The sequence below is a fragment of the Falco rusticolus genome, chromosome 2 (genome assembly GCF_015220075.1).
Source record: "Falco rusticolus isolate bFalRus1 chromosome 2, bFalRus1.pri, whole genome shotgun sequence".
Classification (NCBI taxonomy): domain Eukaryota; kingdom Metazoa; phylum Chordata; class Aves; order Falconiformes; family Falconidae; genus Falco; species Falco rusticolus.
In genome coordinates this window covers 45,443,196-45,453,451 of record NC_051188.1, presented here as the reverse complement: position 1 = coordinate 45,453,451, position 10,256 = coordinate 45,443,196, and positions in this window count along the sequence as shown.

The window sequence follows — 10,256 nt, the reverse complement described above, 5'->3', positions numbered from 1 at the left end:
AACCACACAGACAGTCAGATGCATCAAGCTGACAGCTAACAGACTCTTCTTTCAATTTGTGGGTGACAGTTGCCACACAGTGATTTACATCTGGAAATGAACGTGCAGAAGAATACTTTGTGATAGCCCAACATTTTGATGATGTCTTCGTTGATCTAATGCCACCATGTTTTGGAGCAGAAATTTGAAATTTGTCAGGAGACTAGTCTCTGTTCAAAATGCTGTTATTCCAACAGAACTGACTTTAATCTATTATTACCTTAAAAAAGGAGGAAAATAAAAATAATTGGAGATTGGTAGGCACATCACAGACTTAAGGGAGCTTTGCAGGTAAATATTTTTTTAAAAAGGTGTAACAACGGTGGAGGTCTGGTACAGCGAGTGTTTGCTGTAGACTGTTACAACAAAGACCTTGGGAGTTGAAATCATTGTCCTGAATGAAGAAGACAGCATCCTTTATCTTAGTACTGCTGTGACTCACGTTGTCTACAGACTGGTGTGAGCAGGAGAAGGATCAGGAATGAAAACAGGGCTTTGAGGTTTCCTTGCCCTGGTATGGTAAAGAACTGCAGGAATCAAATCCTGTAAGAACAAGAATTTGGCTCAGAAAATTTGGGTAATAGAGTTAAAGATTTCAGAGGTAAGAATTTCAGTTTGGTGAGAAAGATGAAAGTTGGACCAGGCAGTTTGGATAGGTGAGAGCATGGTACCTGCGGAGGGGAAAGGTCTAGGTGAAACCAGGGCAAGTGAAAGGGTAAGGAAAACAATGATGAGAGCCAAGCTGGGGACACCTCACGCTGGCTTTTCAACTGTAAAAGTGCTCTTTTTGCACAGTGAGTGTTTTCAAGTTCTGGCTTCAGCTTGTGTAACCTTAGGTCAATTCCTCTCTGACCTGTTTTGAGATGTAACTGCAACTAAACTTGTTACCATAGTATTCTACATCCGTATACTGTGTATAGCTTGTTACTGAGGTTTATAACATTTCCTTTGTAAAATTACTGGTTGATTAGCATTGATATCAGCATTGCTAATGCAGTAGTGAAAATCAAAACTGTCTCACTGACATATGGTACTTGATTGTTAAGCCTACTAGGTCTCGCTCAGGCAAGCTCACCGAAGCTAAAAAAAAAATAATATTCTAATTAACGAGTGCACACTCTGGACAGGATCTGTGCATTCTCTTTCACAATGTTTTGTTTAATGCCCTGATTTTACCAGCACTTCAGAACACATAGTGGGGAAATACTGTTTTCTCTGTGCTCCCAAGAGCCTGACATAAAAGCATCTTGCTCACTGCACACAATTTAGCATATATGGAATTTTTCACTGAAATGGAGATAAATGGTTGATCTGGGATTCTCTTCAGAAGAATGCATGCAGCCATGTAGTGAAGCAGGTCAGGTTGTAATATTGCCTATAAATCACATTTAAAAAAAAACAAAAGCAACCAAGCATTGGTAATTGCAAGTCCATGTGAATAAAGGAAAGGTTCAAAAGAGAAGGAAAAGTTGGTTACCCCAAAATCACAGTTCCATGGAATATTGCTTCTTTGGGTAGATGATTTCCTGTGTGAATGAGTCAAAGTTTGTAGGGAGAGGTAATGACTTTTAAAACCAGAAAAAAAAAAGACAGATTTTCAGGTGCATTAACCCTTGCCCTTCTTTAAATATGAAATCGAAAACGTTAAAGCTAAACACAAGCCTAAAACAATTATTCTGAACAAAACTATAAACTTAATAGAAGGATGTGATAAAGTAGTGGTAGCTTATGAGGAAAGAGAAGATGTTCATTACCTCTTGTTAAAAATGGTGGTATGTGAGAAAAATAGATTGTATTTCTATCAAAGCTATGATTTCTAATATTGAGTTAGTAATTTTACTTCTCAAAACCATCTTTTGGAGGCACTTTGTAAACAGGAGAGATGTCTTTCTTGGTGATGGGAAGGGCTGGACCAGTACTTCCCACATCACATCACTCTTCTTCCTTTTCTTTAAGGCCTAGAGAGTCAGAGGGGAACCAAATGTTGGGTAGGGCTATGCCCAATTGTCCTTCAGATAAGCTGCCCCAAAAGAGGTAGCTGTCTGGAAGCTCTGCTTCCCTAAATCGCTTGTACCACAACTGCATGAGTCCATGCAGGTGAGCCGTTCAGAAAGAGAACAGAAACTATACTTCATGCTCATTTTTTCAGAACTGCACTGAATCATCAGTTCTCCTGGCATATCTAACATTGCATTTTTCTGACAAATAAAATATGATTCTTTTTCAGGTATAAGCTAATCAAAGGTGAGATGATATAGCACAAGAAAACGTTCAAGAAGCACACAGTTGAGTACTGCTTAAATTCAGGGTCATGTTCTACCCTCAGGTATACTAACGCACAATGCTTGTGGAAATCCTCATGCAAAAATACATTAATCTCAGAACATAAATTACCCTTCAATTTGGACAGATTTATTTTTCCTGCAGCCTGTCTACCATTTTGAACTGCTATGTAAATTCCAGATCTGCACTGCTGCTGTTTGCCAGCACAGTAGTGCAAGAAATTGGGAAGACAATTTATTTGTTTACTTGAAGATTTTTTCTTTTCAGGAAAATTCTTAGGGGTAGGTTTAAGGTAAGTATAGCACCAGCTCAGGTCTTGTGTATCACTTTGGAAGTTGAAAACAGAAGAAAGAATGACTCGAGAGCTCTCTTTTCTAACAGGCAGGAGCTACAATTAATTTATAACGATATTAGATAAATTCTCAAAGAACTTTGACCCATTACAGCTGAAGTCCCATTTTTATAACTGACTTCTGATTCTGAATGACAGCAATATGAAATCATTTCAGTGTTTCTCCTTGTATCTGAGTGTACATTTTGGAATGATCCTAAAGCTACAAAAGGTAGTCTCTGCTAGCACCAGAGACTGCCTGTGTCACATACTTCTCAGCCCCTTTCCCAACCTATGCTTACCTGAGAATGATGTCCTTGAACCAGCACAGTGAAAGGATTGCATACAAGTAGGAAGAAAATGGAGGATTCCTTTTGCAAAGTCATAGACAATTATAAACATTAGGAATAGACAGAGGATATGTGGGAATCAGTTCGGCAGGAGTTTCATTTTCATTTGCATGTAGGTGGTTTGGACTGTAGGAGGAATACGTAATAATGGTTTTATAATCCTAAGAAATTTGGCTGTAGGATGACATGCTGATAGGGCAATTAGTTTCTTCATTTACTCAGATTATTCATAGCATAAGCAATATGTTTATGTGCACAATGAAAACAGAAAGCACATTTCCCCCAGTTTTGGTTGAGGATAAGTAAATCTATAGAATGTGCAATGTTAATTATAGCTTCACAGTGTGCATCACACTTAAAATAACCACTAGTCCTGTTTCATTAGCACAATAATCATTCACACACAGGGCTTAATTAGCAGAAAAGGAGCAAAACCATTCTTATAGGATACTGTATATTTAAAAACATTTTTGAAAAGAGGTAGGACTGAAAAGATTAATGTACATTGAAAAATAAGATGTGATGCAATGATTGTTCTCTCATTCTTTATCCATTTTAGTTAAAAGGTACACTTGCTAAAATACAAAAAAACTAAACTGAGTTTTATAAAACTCAAAAAGCAAAGATTATTATGGTTTGGCCTTTTCCTACAGTAAGCAATTGAAACAGAAGTATAGCTGATCTTGAGGGATTTTATTAAATTAAAGAACAGAATGGGGTTTTTGAAGGTTATAAATTATAGAAGACTGTCAAAGACACGCAATGTAAGTAGAATGCTGTCAGCTGCAATTGAGGAGGATGAACACTGAGCTTATAGAGGTTGTGTTTAATGTTGGAACAAGTAGCTCTAACAATACATTCAATTCCAGAGATGGATCTGGTCAGTAAGAGTGTGAGACCACCTCTGGAAGATTTTGGATGAAGAACTGTCATAAACCAGTTACCGACTGAATGCCAGTTTTTTGTCCATGACCATAAATGATGAAATTGTGTTGCAGGACATGCCCCAAGGGTTAAAAGTAAGCTGCAGTTGAGTCATTAGCAAGGAAACAGCATGACAGAAGGTTGGAAAGGTATGACATAGAGAAGCGATGAAGACTGATGAGATTACCTGTGGTCTGGCCAGATGTCAGACTCACAGAGAGGGCAGCTTGAGATTCAGAAAGATATGAAACTTAGGGCTGTGCTATTTGCAAAAAAAAATAATAAAAAAATCCTCTTCTGTTTTGTATTTCCTCAAGACCTAGAACTCCCATGGTTGACAAACGCCTTTTACTAAGGTTCTTTCTCTTGATTGTCAGCCTGGACATTTGTTGGGAAACTCAGAAAGGGCAGAACATGAGGTGGACTCTCGGTGGTTGCATGGAAGTGAGGAATGACTTGGGTAGCAGAGATGCTGGTTCCAGGCTGTTCCTCTGTGGGAAAGGTTTTGGAGATACAGTGTGTGCCAGAGTGTTTTCTAGAAAGACAGGTTTTGGGACATGAAATCCAGTGGTTAGATGCACTTTCAGTGAGTCTCAGTCTAGTGCTGAATAGAACCGATAAGTGATGTGACATCATATTAAGTACTCTCTGTATGCTCTGAAACAATTACCCTTTCGGAAATATTGTCATCCCTTTAGGCCCCTGCTCAGTAAGGGTTAGTCTGGATCATCATCTTCCGTGGGAATGATAAGCTCCTTCCACGCTAAGTAAGGTACCATTGCCTGGCTAACAGGCAGTAACATCCATTGATAAGGATGTCATATACTGTATTTAGAATAAAAGCCATCGCAAACAAAATTACGTCAAGCAGAGATCTCACCAGAGTCACAGAGTCTTAGAAGGCAGACGAACCTAATGCAGCAGGAATACTATGATGTAATTGTTATCATGGAAACATGGTGGAATAACTCGCATGACTGGAGTGCTGCCAATGGATGGCTACAAAGTAAATCTTCAGAAGGGATGGACGAGGAATGAGAGGCGGTGGCGTAGCTCTGTATGTCAGGGAGTGTTTTGACTGCTGAATAATGGTGTCAATAGGGTGGAGTGTTTATGGGTAAGAATCAGGGGGAAGGCCAGTGAGGTGGATATCCTGGTAAGAGTCTGTTACAGACCACCCAACCAGGATGAAAGGCAGATGAAACATTCTTAGGGGAACTGGGAGAAGTCTCAGGATTGCTAGCCCTTGTTCTCGTGGGGGACTTCAACCTACTGGATGTCCACTGGAAATACAGCACAGCTGAGAGGAAACAGCCTAGGAGGTTCCGGGAGGGTGTGGAAGGCGATTCCCTGACACAGCCGGTGAGTGAGCCAGCCAGGGGAGATGCCATGCTGGACCGGCTGTTTACAAACAGGGAAGAGCTGGTGGGTGATGTGGTCATTGGAGGACATCTTGGGCATAGCGATCATGAGATGACAGAGTTTTCAATTCTCAGAGAAGTAAGGGAAGTGGGTGGGGGTGGGGGTGTGTCAGCAGAACCACCACCTTGGATTTCTGGAGGGCTGATTTTGGCCTGTTAAAGGACCTGGTTGACAGAGTCCCTTGGCAGGCAGTCCTGAAGGGCCAAGGGGTCCAGGAAAGCTGGACATTCTTCAAGAAGGAAATCTTAAAAGCACAGGAGCAGGCTGTCCCCATGTGCTGAAATATGAGCTGGTGGGGAAGAAGACTGGCCTGGCTGAACAGAGAGCTTTGGCTGGAACTCAGGGGAAAAAGAAGAGTTAACCACCTTTGGAAGAAGGGACAGGCAACTCTGGAGGACTATAAGGATGTTGCGAGGTTTTGCAGGGCAAAGACTAGAGAGGCAATAGCCCAGCTAGAACTGAGGCTGGCCACTGCCATAAAAGATAACACAAAAAGTTTTTACAAATACATCACAAACAAAAGTAGGGCCAAGGATAATCTGCATCCTTTATTTGATGTGGTGGAGAACATTGCCACAAAAGACGAGGAAAAGGCTGAGGTACCTGATACTTTCTTTGTCTTGGTCTTTAATAGTAAGACAAGTTACCCTCTGGGTACTCGGCCCCCTGATCTGGAAGACAGGGATGACAAGCAGAATGAAACCCCCACAGTCCAGGAGGAAAGAGTTAGTGACCTGCTGCTTTACCTAGACATGCAGAAGTCTATGGAGCTGTATGGGATCCACCCAAGGGCACTAAGGGAGCTGGCGGAGGAGCTCATCAAGCCACTTTCCATCATTTATCAGCAGTCCTGGCTAACTGGGGAAGACCCAGAAGACTGGAGACTAACCAATGTGAAGCCCATCTACATGAAGGGCAGGAAGGAGGATCAAGGGAACTACAAGCCTATCAGCCTGACTTTGGTGCCAGGGCAAATTATGGAGCAGATCATCCTGAGTGCCATCACATGGCACATGCAGGACAACCAGGGGATCAGGCCCAGCCAGCATGGGTTTATGAAAGGCAGGTCCTGCTCGATGAACCTGATCTCCTTCTATGACAAGATGACCTGAAGGCTGTGGATGTTGTCTACCTGGACCTTCGTAAAGTCTTTGGCACCATCTCCCACAGCATTCTTGTGGAGAACCTGGCTGCTCATGGTTTTGACAGGTGTATTCTACACTGGGTTAAAAGCTGGATGCATGGCTGAGGCCAAAGAGTGGTTGTGAATGGAATTACATCCAGCTGGCAGGTAGTCACAAGCGGTGTTCTCCAGGGCTCAGTACTGGGCCAGTCCTGTTTAATGTCTTTATTGGCAATCTGGATGAGGGGATCAAGTGCACCCTCAGTAAGTTTGCAGATGACACCAAATTGGGGGGAGTGTTCATCTGCTGGAGGGCAGGAAGGCTCTGCAGAGGGATCTGGACAGGCTGGATCAATGGGCCAAAGCCTGTTGTTTGAGGTTCAACAAGGAGAAGTGCTGGGTCCTGCACCTGGGTCACAACCCCAAGCAATGCTACAGGCTTGAGGAAGAGTGGCTGGGAAGCTGCCTGGCAGGAAAGGACCTGGGGGTGCTGGTTGACAGCTGGCTGAACATGAGCCAGCAGTGTGTCCAGGTGGCCAAGAAGGCCAACAGCATCCTGGCTTGCGTCAGAAACAGTGTGGCCAGCAGGGCTGGGGAAGTGATTGTCCCCCTGTACATGGCACTGGTGAGGCCGCACCTCAAATACTGTGTTCAGTTTTGGACCCCTCACTACAAGAGTGATGTTGAGGTGCTGGAGTGTGTCCAGAGAAGGACACAAGGCTGGTGAAGGGTCTGGAGCACAAGTCTTATGGAGGAATAGTTGAGGGAACTGGGGTTGTTTAGTCTGGAGAAAAGGAGACTCAGAGAAGACCTTATTGTTCTCTACAACTACCTGAAAGGAGGCTGTAGGCAAGTGAGGTCAGTCTCTTCTCCTAGATAATAAGTGACAGGACAAGAGGAAATGGCCTCAGGTTATACCAGAGGAGGTTTAGATTAGATATTACAAAAATTTCTTCGCTGAAAGGGTTGTCAAGAGTTGGAAAAGGCTGTCCAGGGATGTGGTGGAATCACCTTTCCTGGAGGTGTTTAAAAAATGCGTAGATACAGTGCTTGGCAATGTGATTTTGTGATGGACTTGGCAGTCCTGGGTTAACGGTTGGACTTGATGATCTCAAAGGTCTTTTCGAACATAAATGATTCTATGATTCAGGGAGGGTCCTATGCTACTGAAAGTGGGCATGGGCAAACAGAGTTTGTCTAAGTCAGATGACTTAATATCTGGGTCACACTCTGAAGGTGTTTCTTTCTCTACTGATTCCCTAAAGATCCCAGGGTAACTACACTCCTAAATTAGACCCCAAACTGCCTAAATGCCTGTGCAATTGATCAGACCATGTCTCTGGCTTTAGGTTAACCTGTTTCTAGTACAGAGTTGTTTAATCTTATACGCATAATAATCACTTATATGGCAGCTTGCTAAGCAAAATTTCAGGATTTTTTTTTTGAGGATTCATCTTCTCTTTGGATCCTCTGGTCAGTTCAGAAAATTTGGAGATAGTTTTCTTCAGGTTTTTTTCACTCGGGGAAATTATATTAGCTTTGATAAAATCAAAATATCTCTGGCTGCCTCTGTTGATCTCTGTAGGTTTCTTAATTAAGAGATTGTTTTTGTTGTTAAAGGCATCTGGGCACAGACTGATAGAATAATTTAGCTGACCCCTTATTTTCTCCTGATCTCCTCATCTTCCCCTTCTTGTGTTTGAAAATTATTTTGCATTTCTGTAACTCATCTGACATTAATCTCTTTGCACTTCTTCTGAAGTCAATGAGGAACATATTATGGTTCTGCAGAAGAATATAAATAACACAATCCACCCACAAGCGTTTCTTTATGCAAAATGTGTCTTTCTTTACGTAGTGACATGATGGCTAGTAAAAATTTGTAATATTTATTGACAACAAATTGAATAAGACTCAACTACAGAAGGGCACAGAGGAGTCTCAAAATTAACTGAAACTCTTGAAATTCTGATCACAATTTTATTGCATTATTTTCTTGCTTCAATTGGCAATGGTCCCTATATTTGGATTTTTCCACAGTCAAAGAGCTTATGATTTAGTAATTATTTTGGGGTATGGGTTTTTTTACATCTTGTACTTTCCTCAACTTTATATAAAGCTTCAGCTTTTAAAACTCTTACGGCAACCCACAATTTTTCCAGAAAGTATGGTATGATGATATAGTCATAGTAGTTAATGTTCTTTTGTTTCTAACTCAGCTAGAGTCATTACTTTTAATATGAAGTGACAGTATGAAGTACTGTAATAATTCAGCTTTTTTAGGGCTGAAAGAATATGATTCTTTGTTTGTTATAAACATTTATATTGCAAATCTGTAATATTCAGTTTCAAGTAAGAGTAGTTTACAGAATAGCATAATGTAGGAGCATGAGTAATAACGCCCATCTTTCACGTGAATATTTGAAATGACACTGATTGCAGTGGCATTCTGTCTCCCATAATCTTCCTTAAATAAGATGAAAAGAATTACATTTCATTGTGATTCATAGGATTTGAGGACTTGGATATATAGCTCGAACTCACACACCATTGCCAAGGTTGTCTTGTAGTTATCATGGTACAAAACAGCCTGCTTAAGAGAGCAATTTGATTCTTAAGTGAACTCATTCTCTCCTAAGTGCCTGTCTCTTTGTATTGGCCATAAATAAAGCTAGAATGGCTACATTCCTAACGGGGAATCTCAGCTGTACACCTAAACTTGGATTGACTAAAACACTCAGACAACATACCTTTTTCCTTTAATGTATTTTGCAACTGTACAAAGTAAAACTTCTCTATTAAATGCTGTTCTGAGGATACGGACAAAAATGTATTTCTAGTAAAAGAAGCCCAAGGCTTATAAGAAGAAAACTTAACAGTATGAAAAATATGTAAAAAATAAACCGAGACTAAAATGGAGACTCTACTTGCCATCCACTTCTAATTTGTAGATTAAAGAATGGAAGTATACTTTATAAGTAAGATCTATCTTCCATAGCTTAATTCAAGAACAATCTCTAAAGCCATTAGTGGATTGGACTCTACAATAGTAAAGACCTTCCAGGACATTTTTTTTTCATGAAACAACAAGAAAGCTGGATCTTCATAAAGTCAGATGGGAGTCATTCGTTGGATGTTTTTGACAAAGGGGTCCTGGCTTTCAGCAGGTTTGATAAAGAAGGGAATTTCCCTCATTTTCTGTTTGATTAAGATTTTCCATGAATATCACATTTATTGCCACTACTCCCAACCCTTCCAACTTCCTTTTCTTTTTGTTTTCTAGAAAGCTATTTTCTAGGCCCTTTGAAAGGAGGAGAGCATACTGTAGGCGGCACTGTACAAAAATGCAATCTCACCAGCTGCTTTCTTTAAATATATTGGTTTTGTGCTATCCTTTATGTGACAAAGCAAGCCCCAGGCTTTGGAAAATCATGTTAATTTCCTTTACCTCACTGGAAAGCACAGTGCTCTGCCCGTCAGGCTGCAGGCTGCTTTAAGATGAGGGTGAATTTGAGGGTGTCAGTCCACAGCTTTCCTGTCAAGGCAGAGCCAACGTGCAGAAAAAATCAATCATTATTTGTTGTTCCAGAGGAGAAAAAGACAAGTGTATGTGTGATTCTGAGATGTGTTGGGGCTTATTTGTAAGGGCACCACTAGTGTCTTGTGCTCCTTTCAGGTAGGATGAGTCTTTTACTCAGTTGAGCATATAATGGAGTTACCTTACCACTCAACATGTTGATATGTACAAATCCCATTTGAAGACATCCATCTGTTCTCAGGTATT